Raw genomic sequence first — 18,640 nt, 5'->3', positions numbered from 1 at the left:
ATAAGCATCCAAACAACATCCATATATATACTTGGGTCAAGTTCATAGATGGAGAAGTATAGAATTTAAACCCATAAAGCCCACTTAAAGAAAGAAACAAATTAATTGAAATTCAAAGTAAATCAACCAATACAAGAGATAATCAAATTAGGGGCTTCATCTCAGCCCTAGCTGAGAGATTAGTGACCCATAAAATCCATGAAAAATATTAAATAAAATTCATAAAAATTAGACACCAAACCAATCGATCTCTCTCTTCTTTCTTCTCTTTCTTCTCTTTCTTCTCTTCCTTGCTCCAGATCTGGAATCCCCTGGTTCTGAATGGTTCTGAATGGTTCTGAATACCTTTCCCACGTCCAAAACTCCCATTTTATAGCTGCTGGATGGCTGAGGTCGGTGGCAGAGTCGTAGAAGGACTCGGAGTACAAATTTTCACAGCCGTGATCGGTGGGCCCCACAGAGGCATTTTCTGGAAAATCTACCCCGTCCATTGGATTCAGGACGAAATTTCAGTCAAGAATGGGTAGTTTTGAAGGTCCATTAGCGCAGCCCACAGAAGAAATCTCAAAAAAAACAGTTTTGAACGTCACAAGACGGCCTGTTTGTGGCCTCTGCACCGCACACGTGTGTACGCATGGGCGAAGAATATCAACATGGTTTTGAAGCTCTCGAAGCCCTCTACACGATGGACGGGTCAGATCGGCCGTACGCGTGACGTACGGGGCCCACAAACCTTCGCAAAAACGGCCAGCGGAAGACGCTACGCGGACGCCAAACCGACGCTGCGATGATGGTGGGGCCCATTCCTGGACTTTTCACAGGAATCCACGTCGTCCATTGGTTTCAGCTCGAAAAATCAGTAGGAATTGACTGGTTTTGGGGTGGATTCGGTGCAACCCACGGAGGTTTGAACTCACCGTCCATTTTCCGTTTTTTTCAGCGATCAACGTCCGTACAAAGGTCTGGAACCAAACGGACATCTAGGCGATGACGATATCGACCTCAGGAAGCGGATGGACGGTTTGGATTGTCCATTTGGACAATAGGTGGGCCCCACAACCGACGACAACGGTCGGCTGCCGCGGACGCTGGAAACGGAGGTTTCCTTTTCAAAGACGTAGTCGGGTCAGCGCTGCTGACCCGACGCAAGCCCGTTCGGTGCTCGGTCAGTGCACATGTGCACCATGCACATGTCACTCAATGTGGGGTCCAATGTGATGATTTCGAGAAATCCAATCCGTCCATCTTCTTTGTCATATAATTTCAACCGTCAACACCAAGTTTGAAGCAGTTCCAAATATCAGGTGGGCCCCAAATTGGAGATTAACGGGCTGATTTGTCAGTTGGCTCACTTCCCGAGATCTTTAATGGATGAAATTTAATATGTACGGTTAATTTACGGCCCTCATCCCATGTATTAAGTTTCGAACTGATCGGATAGCGGGAACCATGTGATCTTGCATTCTGGACCCTTTTCGGGCCCCTTTGGCTTGCTTTCCTCAGATCCCAGGCATGTAAAATCTTCATTATTGGTTCTCTGGAGTCCATCCTGTGCCCTGGAGACTTTGGATCATGAAATCCAGCCTTTAACATCAATTTTCAATTAACGCTCTTCACTTCATCCTGTAACAAAAATACAATTAAAATATGGCATTAAACCTTATCATGTACGTAAAATCAGGCAATTACTGGGGTCTGATATGCAATATTTGACCCTGATCAATACACATACCATATTATAGGTTGAAATTGTGGTTTTATCGCTACAAGCGAAGTTTGAAGATATAGTTAATGTCTTAGGGGGTGAATAGGACTTTTCAAAACTTAACTATATAATTAACATGTACTTACTTCTAAACATTGGTGTAAAGTATTACAAACAGGAAGAAGTGCAAAAGAAAATTCTATTTAAGTAAAAGCATCATTCAGGCATTCCGTCAAACATGTTTACTGGAGTAAGTAATTCAAGTGTATTGTTCAACAAAACATAACAGATAGAAATTTAAATCATTTAGCCTATTGCACAAGATGTATAGTGGTTCGGCTATGCACCTACTCCACTCCCGGCTAATGAACTCTCTTAGAGTGTGCAGGATTTCACTATTCAGATGGTTTTAAATTGGGTTCACCATAAACCTTCACAACCTACACAAACTATACATTTTTCATTCACTGATAGCTTACACAAGGTTTTACGAAGTCCTACAAAAGGATGGTGACGTATTCTCCCGTCGGAGGCCTACACAAGATCTTGTCGAGTTTGGTATTTTAAACTCTGAAACCCAATCATATATAAGGAATGATTTCCAGACACAATGGACTCAAAAAAACTTTCTTACTTAAAAGTAGATGAGCCTCATTAAAGCACATTTGATGAAGATCTTCCCGAATTGTGAAGCATCTTCAACTCCCTTGTATCGCAACCATAATGTTGATGTGCCATTAAAGAAGCCGATGTTTTAAGTCAAGGGTTTGGTGAATCTAACTTAACAATGATGAGTCTTTATGAGCAAGTCAAGGATTTGCATGACTGAGTATTTAATGCAATCTAGCATAATGTATTTACTAGTAAGTGTGGTTGCTAGAGCATTAATGAATGTTGGAGTTCATTTTTCAATCCAAGCTTTGAATGCTCAATGAATGTCTTTAAGATATGGATTGAATGATGAACCCTATGAGGAGAGCTTGGGAAGTAGGGTATTAACTGTGGTTACTCACACACATAAGGCTCTTTCTATTTCTCACCAAATTGCCAAGAAACTCCTTTTTCATATATGTAAAGAAGATTTGTAGCGGTCAAAAAACAAGCAGAAAACTATTAGGTTCAATGTCATCAATTAATCTTCGATGGAATCGAAGTGTCCCTTCAATGTCATCGAGAAAATCATATTTTTCGTCAATATGTTGTTGGACAGTTTTGTTTAATGCCATCGAGTGACCTTCAATGCCATCAAAGGGGTCCTTCAATACCATCGAAGGGTTTCTCGATGCCAACAGGAAAATCCTCATTTTTTACTTGAGGTTGCTGGACATTTTGGTGACTGAGTTCAATGTCATCAACGGGTCTTCAATGTCATCGAAAGACCTTCGATGCCATAGAGAAAATCCATTTTTTTTTTCCTTTAGGTTGCTGGACATTTTAGAGTCCATGTTCGATGTCATCGACAGGAATTTGAGAGCATCGAATGGATCCTTTGATGCCATTGAAGGGCCTTCGATGCCATCAAGAAAATTCAGAATATTAATGTTTAGTTGGTGGATAGTTGGGTCTCCTTGCTCGGTGCCATCGAGCTATCTTTGATGCCATCGAAGCCAATTCAATGGGGCTTCAATGTTATCAAAACTAGTTTGTTTTTTGTATTTTTCTTTTTCAACAAACTGCTTCCCATACTTCTTATTAGCATTCTTTAAGTTGGTTTTTTATGGGGTTCTAATCCATGTTTTTTATATGGTTTTGAGTTAGAATGAAGGTTTAGTTTTGTGGGTTGGTATAGGTTTTTGAAGAGGTCCCGAAACTTGGTTAACTCCTTACTTTGCATGCTTTGGACACCTTCGATCTTTGAGTTTTCAAACTAAAATTTCTTTGGGGCTCTTTAGATTGTAAGACTCATAACTCACACTAATTGAAAAATTAAGGCACTTACATAGGCTATGACACTTAATTCGTCCAAAAATATAAACATCAATGTATCATCATATAAGTTTGGTACCCAAAACGAAGAACAATAGTGTAGACACCCAAACACCAAAACAGTGGGGGCTCAACTGTCTCCACGTGGAAACAATTACAGCCGAGTCGTTCCAGTGTAGATACGGTTGGGCTCTAGTTGTGTAACGCCCTGAAAATCGGGGGTCGAGCAGAAACTCAGGTCCCGAGTTCCAACGTATCACTTATGTAACATAGATAATGATGATTGAATGTTGTTCGTATTAGTGCGTTAAACATGAGTGGGATTATACCAAATCAGCATATCATACTCCAGAGACAGTTAAATTACGTAATCGGAAGACTGTGATAGATATATAACATATATAAACTGTTGTATGTCTTCAGAGTGTGAACGTGTTACCAGGTTAAATATATACATGTATACTCCAAAAATGAATAAAATGAATATACATGGGTGCTCCAAAAGTGTAAAATAACAAGTGTAATGGCATCTAATCAGCATCCCTGTAACTCCGTCGATCAGAATATGGTCTAATAGACCCGCCTGATAGCTGCATATAAGAGAAACCCTCCTCATCATCATAAAAGTCCGGCTCCACTTCACAAACATCGCCATCATCTGAAACTAAAATACGGTCTAGTTAGTGTTTAAAACACCGTCCCGTAACGTGGGAGTGAGTGATCAATTCAGTGGAACAATAAAGCAAAGGTGAACATGTTATCAATTCAGTCAAGCAGTAATGATAACGCAATACAACAATCAGGTCCTAAGTACTCTTGTTAATGTAATAATGATATGAAATAATGATGCATGCCCTCGCCTGCGCTCTCTCAGCGACTTTATCTCACGATTGCGGCATGAAACACTTCCTCAGTGCTTGACCTGTTACACCAAAGGCACACGTAATGTGGTGCATGTACGTGATTAGCTAGGTTGCTTACTTAGGTTTATTCATACAGCAGGATTGGGAAGCTAAGGTACCTCCCTTATATCAATTCCCAAACAATGATCCATTTTAGGGTTGTCAGTCCTAGCAAATCTCATACGATAATTCAGTTCTAGGTCACTATAAAGGGCTCATCACCTGATCAGTGTAGGCCTAGTTTGTACTCTGGTTACTACGGAAAGACTCGTCGCCTCAACGCAGTCTCAAAGTATACTCGAAGTTACTACTACCTACACCCTACTAACTGGCAGTCTATTTTCAAAGGCTTATCACCAACCTGACTGGGGACCACAGACAGGCTGCGTAAGGGTAGGCCGACAGCTCAAATACAGTGTCTTATACCACCGTATTCGGCTCACAAGTTTGGGTTGCTCACTGGTCACTACGGGGAGGCTTGTCACCTCAGCGTAGGCCGACAACTCGACCACGGTATCCCATACCACCATGCCCGGCTCATGAGTCTTAGTGGATCAAAGTACCAAGGTTAAAGGGGCCTTTCACCGGTAAGTTTGGTACCTTATGTTTAAGCAGTAGCGTCCATATATGGTGAACATACATTGGGTCAATCGGGTTACTTGATAAGCTCGACTGGTACGAGCGTACATTGAATTAATCGACATGGAACACATATGCACTCCCTGTGGCCTAGCCACTGTCGATAATTAGCGTACGACTCAGATTCCTCGAACGTATCCGTTGTGGCTAAAACAGTTCGGCCACCGATCGTAAACCATTATCGATTACCTGGACTACATCGTAGCCCCAGTCACACTTCAAATATAATAGGCATTCATATGTGCTAGTCAAAATAGTATGTAGTAACAAATTCAAATATAAATCTCATATAAGCATTTAAACGAATACCTGGAGTACATGTTAACATACATAGACATTCATCCATAAAACACGTAGTAGTAAGATAGGTTATATGAAGGGAATTATAACTATAGATAAGGGAATTGAGAATCATATCTCAATGCCCTAGTTAAAGACATTTCAACAAGCATTTTCTCATTCAGGCATTTTAACAAACACTTAGACTACACATTATATACTTGAAATAAATTAGTTAAAACACATATCATAGCAAATCCTTCCACATAGGAATTGTCACACATACAACTATTATGTAGCCTCAAACATAAATCATAATTCCATACTCATTCAAACATTTCAACAAACACTTGGAATGCATTAAAATCAACATAATTTACATATATGTGTAATATACGGGAAACATCGTATCTAAGCATATGAGATAGCAATCAAGTAAGTCATAAATCATTACTGATAGTGAAAGCCTTGAAAACCATAACCTAAACATTTATAGTCTGCACCTTAAGCCGGTAAACGCGTAACAAACTCAGTTTAACCACTAAGTTTTTATCTACGGCACCACAACAACCTATATCAGGGAATATGTTAGCTATTTCATCTATTACACTAGTTAGAAACCCTAAAACAGGTTAGGGTTAAGATTCCTTACCCAAGTACATTGTCAGAAACGTCGGTATAGCGATACAGATGGGGTGGTTGAGTACATGGAGTAACGGGATCGAATCCTAGGAAGAATTGCCAACTCACTCTCTCACTTTCTCTCTCTTTCCTTCTCTTTTCTCTTTTCTCTCTCTTAGGGTTTTCCAAATTTGTATGGAATGAGAGAGAGAGGGTTTAAGGGGCTTATATAGGCCAAGAACTGATGAGAATGGCCTCAAGGCCATGATATACTTAGGTTATAGCCAAAGGGCATCTGTTACGATCCAACGGAGCACATCTGGAGGCTCCTTTTTTACATGTGGTCGGACTTAAGCTTCCTGACATTGGATCTAGGTCAGGTTAAGTTTTTGGTCCGATCAAAGTTACAGATTGACCGTGGTAGACCATTTTCAGTTCAACAGTCACCAGAACTCGATCAGGGCCACAAGTACACTGACATGAGTTGAAAATTTTTCCTGATCCGAGGGTGCAATTGGGTCAGATTCTGACGGTTTGAATCCTTATATTTGGACCTGCAAGTGAACGATTCAGTTTACTTAAGTTTGAGTTTATTTCTTAAAGATATTCGCGTTTCTCACACACTTCACTCCGGGCTCAATTTGTGCGTTTTTGGATATTATTAGGACTTGATTTTTGGCATGGTTGTCAAGTCCAATAAGGCGGTCATATTCATATAGTTTCATAGTTATCGAACTTTCGACATGCGGTTCAGGTCCGATACGGTGTTTTGATGTGCTCTCGAGAGCAACTGAGTTTAGAGATGGATCCTAAGTTTTTACGTAATGTAACACTACCAATTTTACTCATTTTAGGTCTTGCAGTTCATATTTAAAGTGGTTCAAGCTAATTATACTGATTATTCAGTTTAGTACTTAACTAAATTATGCCCTAATTACGATAGAATATGGTCCTAGGATAGTTCTACGCCCCTTTCTGGCACTTTTAATCAGTATATTATTTTAATTATTTTTCTAATAGTTCATCATTAAGTTTACTTCATCTCCACCAAATTTCTTGAGATTTTGTATTGTAGAAAAATTCTAAAAATTCCAGAAGCAGCAGCTGTCCAACGAATGATTTTCAGATAGTTGTTACAATGACCTACTTTTAACTATATTAAATATTTTATTATATTGTTTACTTACTTTTATATGAAACTAGACTCATTTATCTTTAATATGGATTTTAAATCACCTAAATTGAATTATAACGAGGGAGATATGACTTTTTGAAGTCGAACGAAATAACTACAAAAAATGACAGGAAACGGGCCGCTAGGCCCGCTTGGCCTGCCCGGCCCGCTGGACGGCGAGGCCTCGCGGTTGCGGTGAGGCCATCGCCGCTCACTGTCCTATCTGGGTTGGTTTCACCACCCAATATTTGAAATGGGTGTATTTTATAATTTGAAATGAGTTATTTGACGTGCAATATATGTTTTTAGGGTAGGAGAAACTGGTTTATCCAAATAGCCTACTTATTTAATGAGATTCCAAAAGGTTAATGGCTAAAAACTTATTTTATATATTTAATTACTATTCATAGTAATTTTTAGTTTAATTATTGTTCTTCATCACTTAAACTTTGAGATTTGTGTCTAATATGAAAGTACTTAGAAAAATTTGAAGAATAAGGTTGTGAAAGGTGAGATTTTTGAAGGAAATGAGAGATTTTGAAGGAAATGGGTTGAAAGGGGATTTAAGACTTTGAGATTGAGTTTTTGAGAAGTAATTAAGGTGTTCGGATCGACCCATTGCCTAAGTACGTCTAACTCCAAGTTGGCAAAAAATCCAGGGTGTTACAATCTACCCCCCTTAAAAATAATTTCATCCCCAAAATTGGCTAAGGGTAATGAGTAAGGATTTTATTATTTCATTTGCCTAAATTTTATTGATTTCAAGTTTATATGCGTGGCAGGGTGTACACTATCTATGCTAGTCTGGCTCATTTTAGTCTACCTCCCTTAAAATTGTTTCGCCCTAAAATTGGCTAAGGCTTCTATTGGGTTTGTATCCAACAAGCACATTTGTAGATACACTGACCTCGACTATTGTAATTCAGCTCGTACCCATCGTTAGGCCTATTCTTTAATATGAATTGGTTTAACATTTGAACCATAATTGCTTTCCTTTAATGACTTCATTATTGACATTCTAAGGAGGATTCAGATCTTATTTAGTGACCTAACCTTACGTATAACCTGGCTCAATTTCCTTCGTTCCTGGGCTAGTGGGGCAGGGGCCCACCATGCTTCCGCTGCGCCACTTTGATCAAACGGATGCATTAGCCGACCTAACTAGATTGGGCTTATAATGTTCTACCCCCCTTAAAAATTATTTTCACCCTCAAGGCTCAAGTATCTATGTCCTGATCCGTATGTCGGAATAAGGTATAATTTAGGACCTATCCTTGACATGAAATGGGATATGATCTCCCAATACATTAGTCTTCCTTTCATCGATGATTTGTGCTATGGCATTGGTACCTATGGTTATAGAAATGAGCTAAAATAATGGATGTTGTGGTTGATTCAAGGGACGGGTGTGAGTTTGTGACAAGATGTCTAATTCTACCCAAGAAGGAACTTTTGCTACGGTCCTGACTTACCCTCTTTAATCATGTCCAGTTTAATACCGTAAGATAATTTATACATTGTTAGTATATAAGGAAGTTAGACAAAACAGGTTAACGGGCAGACTATCCTTTTAAGTTCATATGCACAATATGTATGCCAGAATGGTGTATGATTCGGGACATAATTCCTAACTGTCTATTACCCATTTGATAAATTACTTGGGCCTAAAAAGAAAAATCTCTATTGGCTATATGTTCTTAACACTTCTCAAAGGCGGAGTAATAAACTTTTGGTTGTAAGTGGTTGGGCCAACACGGAAGGAAAGTTGTGTAGTGGGTCTGAGCCGGATACACAAACCTTCTGCCTAGCTATGATAGAAATTTTGTCGTATCAGTTCTTAATCCTAGTTGATCCCGATCTTCTACTTAATCAGAGCATTGAGTTCATTGGTGACTACCAGGATTGAGAATTCGATTTAAACCGTGAATATTTCGCTTATATATAGTTTCTCTACTCCGTGTTCCTGATTGTAACAAGTCCTTGAGAAGATAATTCTAGGGGGTGTGTTGATTTGACCTAATGTTCAATCCGAGGGATATATAAGTTTTCTCTAAACATGAATAGTTTCTAAGTCAGACAAGGTTCCTAAGAGTTACCAAAGAAGCCTATATAAGTATCAAGGGGATTCAATGAAAGAATGAGGTCTCACTCCAACCTAATCAAGCCAACTAACTAAGTCTATCATTCAATTACCTTAACATAATTAGTCTTTTACATTCCTTAGTATAACCAGTAGCCTAGTCTTAACTTGGGAGTAGCTGTAATCTAATAGTTGTAATCCAAAGTCTATGCTCATATGCTAGATGATTTCATACCATTTCTAATATAAGAAATTATTTTATTGCTTAGGGTCAAAAGTTATCTGATTGGAATCGAGTTGTCCGGACTTAAATATAATTGCGCTCGAGCACTTCACATCTGACCATCCCAGCGAAGGAGGTTCTATGATTCACGTTATTAATTTATTGGATTTCCTATCCTGTCAGATCTTTCAAAATCTAGGAGTACCAACTCTAGGTTCAAAACTCTAAATGTCCTAACATTTTATGGTTATTATGGTTTATATAATCCTCATCCCCAAGGTCCTAGTTATCTCATTACTCCACTCTAAACTTCTTGGTTCGGGGTCCTTAGGCTCGCAGGGTCCATTTTTGTGGTCCAACGCGCCCGTATTCGCATCATTTGGATCCGTTTCAGGTTTGGAATTCGCCAACTAATGACTCAAATCCATCGACTGACGGCCCAGAGGCGACCTAGTCGATTCACGTGATCGAAGATATGTTATGGACTAAATTACTGTATTCGGTCTTGCCTGTCAGTGAAACTTAGGATTTTAATGTGGTCTCTAAGTTTCATCGGCCCCTTCTTAAATCAAAGTGTGTCAGTGTGCGTCGTGTTACCATAATCCCAGTCCAGTTTAATCCAAATCATGCTCTGATACTATCTTGTAACGCCCTGAAAATTGTGGGTCAAGCAGAAGCTCAGCTCCCGAGTTCTAACACAACACTTATGCAACATAGATAATGATGATTGAATGTTGTTCGTATTAGTGCGTTAAACATGAGTGGGATTATACCAAATCAGCATATCATACTCCAAAGACAGTTAAATTACACAATCGTAAGACTGTGATAGATATATAACATATATAAACTGTTGTAAGTCTCCAGAGTGTGAACGTGTTACCAGGTTAAATATATACATGTATACTCCAAAAATGAATAAAACGAATATACATGGGTGCTCCAAAAGTACAAAATAACAAGTGTAATGTCATCTAATCAGCATCCCTGTAACCCCGTTGATCAGAACATGGTCTACATAGACCCGCCTGATAGCTGCATATAGGAGAAACCCTCCTCATCATCATAAAAGTCCGGCTCCACTTCACAAACATCGCCATCATCTGAAACTAAAACACGGCCTGGTTGGTGTTTAAAACACCGTCCCATAATATGGGAGTGAGTAATCAACTCAGTAGAACAATAAAGCAAAGGTTAACATGTTATCAATTCAGTCAAGTAGTAATGATAACGCAATACAACAATCAGGTCCTAAGTACTATTGTTAATGCAAGAATGATATGAAATAATGATGCATGCCCTCGCCTGCGCTCCCTCAGTGACTTCATCTCACGATCGCGGCATGAAACACTTCCTCAGTGCTTGACCTGTTACACAAAAGGCATATGTAATGCGGTGCATGCACATGATTAGTCAGGTTGCTTACTTAGGTTTATTTATACAATAGGATTGGAAAGCTAAGGTACCTCCCTTATATCAATTCCCAAACAATGATCCATTCTAGGGTCGTCAGTCCTAGCAAATATCATACGATGATTCAGTTCTAGGTCACTATAAAGGGCTCGTCACCTGATCAGTGTAGGCCTAGTTTGTACTCTGGTTGCTACGGAAAGACTCGTCACCTCAACGCAGTCTCAAAGTATACTCGAAGTTACTACCACCTACACCCTACCAACTGACAGTCTATTTTCAAAGGCTTGTCACCAACCTAACTGGGGACCACAGCCAGGCTGCGTAAGGGTAGGCCGACAGCTCAAATACAGTGTCTTATACCACCATATTCGGCTCACAAGTTTAGGTTGCTCACTTGTCACTACGGGGAGGCTCGTCACCTCAGCGTAGGCTGACAGCTCGATCACGGTGTCCCATACCACCATGCCCAGCTCATGAGTCTTAGCAGATCGAGGTACCAAGGTTAAAGGAACCTTTCACCAGTAAGTTTGGTACCTTATGTTCAAGCAGTAACATCCATACATGGTGAACATACATTGGGTCAATCGGGTTACTTGATAAGCTCGACTGGTACGAGCGTACATTGAATTAATCGACATGGAATGCATATGCACTCCTCGTAGCCTAGCCACCGTTGATATTCAGCATACGACTCGAATTCCTTGAACGTATCCGTTGTGGGTAAAACAGTTCGGCCACCGATCGTAAACCATTACCGATTGCCTGGACTACATCGTAGCCCCAATCACACTTCAAATATAATAGGCATTCATATGTGCTATTCAAAACAGTATGTAGCAACAAATTCAAATATAAATCTCATATAAGTATTTAAACGAACACCTGGAGTACATGTTAACATATATAGACATTCATCCATAAAACACGTAGTAGTAAGATAAGTTATATGAAGGGAATTGTAACTATAGATAAGGGAATTGAGAATCATATCTCAATGCCCTAATTAAAGACATTTCAACAAGCATTTTCTCATTCAGGCATTTTAACAAATACTTAGACTACACATATTACATACTTGAAATAAATTAGTTCAAACACATATCATAGCAAATCCTTCCACATAGGAATTGTCACACGTACAACCATCATGTAGCCTCAAATATAAATCATGGCAAACATAAATCATAATTCCATACTCATTCAAACATTTCAACAAACACTTGGAATGCATTAAAATCAACACAGTTTACATATATGTGTAATATACGGGAAACATCGTATCTAAGCATATGAGATAGCAATCAAGTCAGTCATAAATCATTACTGATATTGAAAGCCTTGAAAACCATAACCTAAGCATTTATAATCTGCACCTTAAGCCGGTAAATGCGTAACGAACTCAGTTTAACCACTAAGTCTTTATCTACGGCACCACAACAACCTATATCAGGGAATACGTTAGCTATTTCATCTATTACACCAGTTAAAAACTCTAAAACAGGTTAGGGTTAGGATTTTTTACCTAAGTATATTGTCAAAAACGCCGGTATGGCAATACAGATGGGGTGGTTGAGTGCGTGGAGTAGCGGGATCGAATCCCATGAAGAATCACCAACTCACTCTCTCGCTTTCTCTCTCTTTCCTTCTCTTTTCTCTCCTCTCTCTCTTAGGGTTTTTCAAATTCGTATGGAATGAGAGAGAGAGGGTTTAAGGGGCTTATATAGGCCCAGAACTGATGGGAATGGCCTCAGGGCCATGATATACTTAGGTTATAGCCAAAGGGCATCTATTTCGATCCAATGGAGCACATCTAGAGGTCCCTTTTTTATATGTGGTTGGACTTAAGCTTCCTGACATTTGATCTAGGTTAGGTTAAGTTTTTGGTCTGATCGGATTTATAGATCGACCGTGGCAGACCATTTTCAGTTCAACGGTCACCGGCACTCGATCAGGGCCACAAGTATACTGACATGGGTTGAAAATTTTTCTTGATCTAAAGGTATAATTAGGTTAGATTCTGACGGTCTGAATCCTTATATTTGGACCTGTAAGTGAACGACTCAGTCTACTTAAGTTTGAGTTTATTTTTTAAAGATATTCACATTTCTCACACACTTCGCTCTGAGCTCAAGTTGTGCGTTTCTGGATACTATTTGGACTTAATTTTTAAGATGGTTGTCAAGTCTAATAAGGCAGTCATATTCTTATCGTTTCGTAGTTATCGGACTTTCGACGTGCGGTTCAGGTCCGATACGGAGTTTCGATGTGCTCCCGAGAGCAATTAGGTTTAGGGATGGATCCTAAGTTTTTAGGTAATATAGCGCTAACGGTTCTACTTGTTTAGGTCTTTCAGTTCATATTTAAAGTGGTTCAAGCTAATTCTACTGATTATTCAGTTTAGTACTTAACTAAATTATGCCATAATTACGATAGAATATGGTCCTAGGGTAGTTTTACGCCCCTTTCTGGCATTTTTAATTACTATATTATTTTAATTATTTTTTTAATAGTTCATCATCAAGTTTAATTCATCTCCACGAAATTTCATGAGATTTCGTGTTGTAGAAAAATTTTAAAAATTCCAGAAGCCGCAGTTATCCAATGAATAATTTTCAGATAGTTGTCACAACGACCTACTTTTAACTATATTAAATATTTTATTATATTTTTTACTTATTTTTATATGAAATTAGACTCATTTAGTTTTAATCTGGCTTTTAAATCACCTAAATCAGAGTTATAACGACAGAGATATGACTTTTCAAAGTCGGATGAAATAACTGCAGAAAATGGCAGGAAACGGGCCGCCTGGCCCGCTTGGCCCGCCCAGCCTGCTGGACGGCCAGGCCTCGCGGTTGCGGCGAGGCCATCGCCGCTCGCTGTCCTATCTGGGGTGGTTTCGCCACTCGATATTTGAAATGGGTGTATTTTACAAACTGAAATGAGTTATTTAACATGCAATCTATGTTTTTGGGGTAGGAGAAGCTGGTCTATCGAAATAGCCTACTTATTTAGTGAGATTCCAAAATGTTAATGGTTAAAAAATAATTTTATGTATTTAATTACTATTCATAGTAATTTTTAGTTTAAGTATTGTTCTTCATCACCTAAACTTTAAGATTTGTATCTAATATCAAAGTACTTAGAAACATTTGAAGAATAAGGTGGTGAAATGTGAGATTTTTAAAGGAAATGAGAGATTTTGAAAGAAATGGGTTGAAAGGGGATTTGAGACTTTGGGATTGAGTTTTTGAGAAGTAATTAAGGTGTTAGGATCGACCCATTACCTAAGTACGTCAAACTCCAAGTTGGCAAAAAATCCAGGGTGTTACAAGCTGTTTACGGGTTTTAACCGACTAATCACTCACTTACACATTGACTTGGATCACATGAGCCTCACGAGCATTCATCCATGACCCATGAGGTGGTCTGGTTCATAAAAACCTAATTCTGAAACCAAGCTTGAGGTTCGTAGTATTCGAACCTACCACCCAAAACACCTATAAAAGGGGGCTTTGGCCTTCGCAATGGGGGAAGGCCTTCAAGGGCAGAGCTTTCAGAGAGCTAAGGAGAAAACCAGTGATAGAGATAGACTTTGAGTCTCTGTTTTCTTGGTATCTTCTAATTTTTCATTCTTCTTCTATTGTATTTCAACTTCAAATCTAATATTATATTTTCAATTAATCATTTTTCATTTTGTACATTCCAATCCCCCTGCTTTGAACATCTGAGGTAGTAGGATCTGCTCTGACATCATGTAAGTATACTCTACAATTGCCTCTCTTGAGGATATCCTATATTAGAAAATGTGGCTTAAAAGAGTAATCGAAAATTCTGTGTTCTTTTTTTTCTTTTTCGTACTTTTATTAAAAAACTCTTTTCTATCATTTCCATTTTATTTTAAATTTATCTATTATAGTTTAGACATTTAAATCTTAATATTTTATTAGAAGTTCATTGAATCCCCTTTGAAAACATACAACTTGGTAAAATAGAGATTGTGTTTAACACAGGCGGTAAAAGAATGCCTAACCTCTTCATTTTCCATAACCGAGGCTCTTACTCGGAATCCATGGTGTAAACCTATCTAAGAATCACTCGAGTCAAGGATTCTTTGGTTTTCCCGATCTCTAGGTGATTCCACGGATTCTAACCAACAATAAATTTTGAAGCCTTCATTTTGGCTAATGGTGATTCTGATCAATACAAGGATACAACTATGTTGCATGAGATTTATGAATGGTATACATATAATTATTAAGCTTCTCTTTTCAACCCCTCCACGAGGTTCGAGTATGGAGGTCTAAGCTATGAGTTTCGCTGTATCTGGATAGACTTCGGATCTGGGCCTTCATATGCTATCATCCATTTTAATCAAGCATTTAAGAAATCATACCCTCTCTTCTCAACCCCTTTGTAAGGTTCAGGTATGGAGGTCTTAGCTATGAATTTCACTAGATCTGGATAGACTTGAGATATGGTACTTCATATGTTATTGCTCGTATCAACCAAGCATACGATATGTTCTAGGTTTATGAAAGATGTATGCTTTGTGACTTGTCGTGCATACGAATCTTTTTATATTAGAAATCTGAGTAAACTTTAGTTTTATATTTATCACACACACACACATATACATACATACACACACACACACACACACATACACACACACACACATATATCCACCATTTAACTCATGCGACCATCAGACGATCTAACTTCGAACACCTAGAGGGGAAGCCCAGGGGAAAATCACCCGCCATCGTCCACAAATAGTTAGTTCAAATCATCCAAACAACACCCTCCCCCAAAACCCAAAACATAACCAACCATCACCTACGTGCATAAGTAACAAACACCGGTGGTAGACTCATAGGAGTTTCAACACCTAGTTGAGGGTTCAAGTACCCATAGGTGGTGAAATTCCACTACGACGTGAGTGTGTGGTGGTGTGTGTGCGTGTGTTAAAAATTAAAAATTAAAAATTAAAAAAAAAAGGTAACAAACACCCATCGTCCACCCGCATCTAGCCCTACATGAGATGATAGTCCATTATTGTCAACTCAATGATAGAACATGAATTGAATGGTCATCACCAGCATTAACACACCAATTACTAGATTAAGGATGCACTGCACCACCGACTGATCATCTTTGGCCTCAACATCCATGTGACTTGTGTGGTGTGTGATTTATGTGGTGCATGCATGGGACCTATATTTTCCTATTGAGGGGAAGGTTCTAGCTAGGATACAACTAGGAATATGATGCCTCCATTGATCCTATGCTAGAAGACCATCACCACATTCTTCATGTGGACCATCGTTCTTATTGTAAGATAGCAAATCTCCCACTAGCACATTGGGGTACTAAAACTACCTTAAGAACGTAGCCCATATGAACGATTTAAAAAGCATCTCAAAATCATGTTCAGATCCACAAATGGTTTAATTGGCCACTTTTCTCATTTATGGTGGTCCACCTAAGCACCAAAATTAACTAGAATTTTTTAATCCAATCCTATTACAGTCATAAAATATAGATGGATAAAGTGGATTTTTCATGGACATCTTTGTGGTCCTCACATGGTTTTAAATTCTATGTTTCCTTGTGTCGGGTTTTAGTGCACCTTATTTGTCAATCACATACATCGGTGTGTCGGAACTGATCAAACCCCATTTGATTTTGGCTTGTGAGTAAAGAATATATATATATATATATATATATATATATATATATATATATATATATATATATATATATATATATTTATGAGGTGCCTCACATGATACATATACCACCACAATTAGTACCCTTAGCCTCTATATGAGAATGGCTTACTAGGTAAGCCTTTGATTGATCATCCCTTAGTCCTAGGAGGCCCATTGGAACATGAGGTGTAAGGATTTAGAGGTTCCGAGTGGCTGAAAAATAAACTGTCAATAACCAACCATCTTAGGAGGAGTTTAATTGATTAATCGATCAATCGATTAATTTCGATTGATCGGGCTCAATCGATCAAGTATAGACAAAATGTCTAGCAAGTTCTCTTGACAATTTCAACCAACTTCGATCGATCGACAGGCCTCAGTCGATCAATCGATGACACCGAAATCTGCCCATATTATAACTGTTACATACTATTTTTTACAAATAGGGTGTTTCAACATTGGACTTTTAGATGAGTTTTTTATGCAATAGAAGCTTAGGAGATTCCCCACTCATATTCCACATTCCTAGCCTTTAGATCCATGATATTTGAATAATCTTCTTGAGCTTAAACATTTTAATGATGATTCTAACCTTGGTGTTGAAGATGAACTTAATCTCTACCTTATTCTAGATATTAGACCTATGCTTATTAGCAAAATCTTTGTCCAAATCCTCTAGAATACCTATCTAGGTGAATCCTATAGAAGTTCAACTATCCCATTAGCTGATGTAGAGGTAGCTCGGCAATAGCTCTCTCTCTCTCTCCTATCTCCCCTTATCTTTATAAATATGGTTTGTATACAAGAAGTCAACAGTGCATTTTTCCTTCCTTTTATGAGATCATTTGATCATTGAGAGTGAGTCCTCTTGTATTTTGGTGAGTGAATCCCTAATCTTGAGTGAGTGAATCCTCAAGCCATATGTAGTATGTTATCAACTTCATTCCCAATCAAAGCAATCAGTCTTCCTTTTTTTTCTCTCCATTTCTTGCTCGTGGACATTTTTTCCTTTCTTATGTGTTAGACTAGCATCAATTAATATCAAAGTAAGTCAATCTTTATGGTGCAAGAACAAGGTCAACACAACCATACAGATCCACTTGAAGATATTCATGTGCATGCCGAAGTGGAGGAATTGAAACAAGCCAACAACCTACTCCAACGTATGACGGAGGAGGTTTTGTGTAGGCTTCCCAAGCAAAACTCTGCAAATGAACCGATGGAACCTCCTATACATATGTGGCCACCATTTGATGTTCCTAAAGTGTTTGATGAAGAAGAATTTTTTAAATCTTCAAGTTCTACCAAAGCTCCATCACGACAAGTCGTACTGCAACCAACTTGGGTGATGAAACAATTTACACATGTTTTAGAAAATGCCAACAAGAGCATCCAAGTAAATGTACCTGACTTTGATGGTAGAATCGATCCCGAATGTTATTGTGATTATATTGCATCTTTGGAAACTTTCTTTGAATGGAAAGAATTGTCGAAAGAGAGGAAAGTCAAACTTGTTGCTACAAAACTCAAAGGTCATGCCTTAATTTGGTGGCAACAATACCAAGTCATGAACAAAGAGGAATTTAGCGAATTAGTACATGGGCTGAAATAAAACTAAAGTTAGATGATAAATTCCTCCATCTCGACTATTCTCAAACTTTATATTAAAAGTTTCATCATCTCTGGCAAAAAGAATGATAAAGATGTGGCTAATTATACCGAGGAATTCTATAAATATTTAAGCCAAGTGAACTTACAATAAACCAATCATCAATTGGTAGTAAGATACTTAGGTGGTTTGAAATTATCTATCCATGATGAGATAAGTTTACATCACCTAAGTAATCTTGAAAAGGCGTACCAAAAGGCTTTGAAAGTGAAAGAAAAATTAAAAAGGATTTCTTTTAAGTGCTTTGAGAAAGGAAAATGTTAGAACCTCCAAAGATAAAAAGGTTATTATGCAG

Source organism: Magnolia sinica, chromosome 3 (assembly GCF_029962835.1).
Source record: "Magnolia sinica isolate HGM2019 chromosome 3, MsV1, whole genome shotgun sequence".
Lineage (NCBI taxonomy): Eukaryota > Viridiplantae > Streptophyta > Magnoliopsida > Magnoliales > Magnoliaceae > Magnolia > Magnolia sinica.
This window is presented reverse-complemented; position numbering follows the sequence as displayed.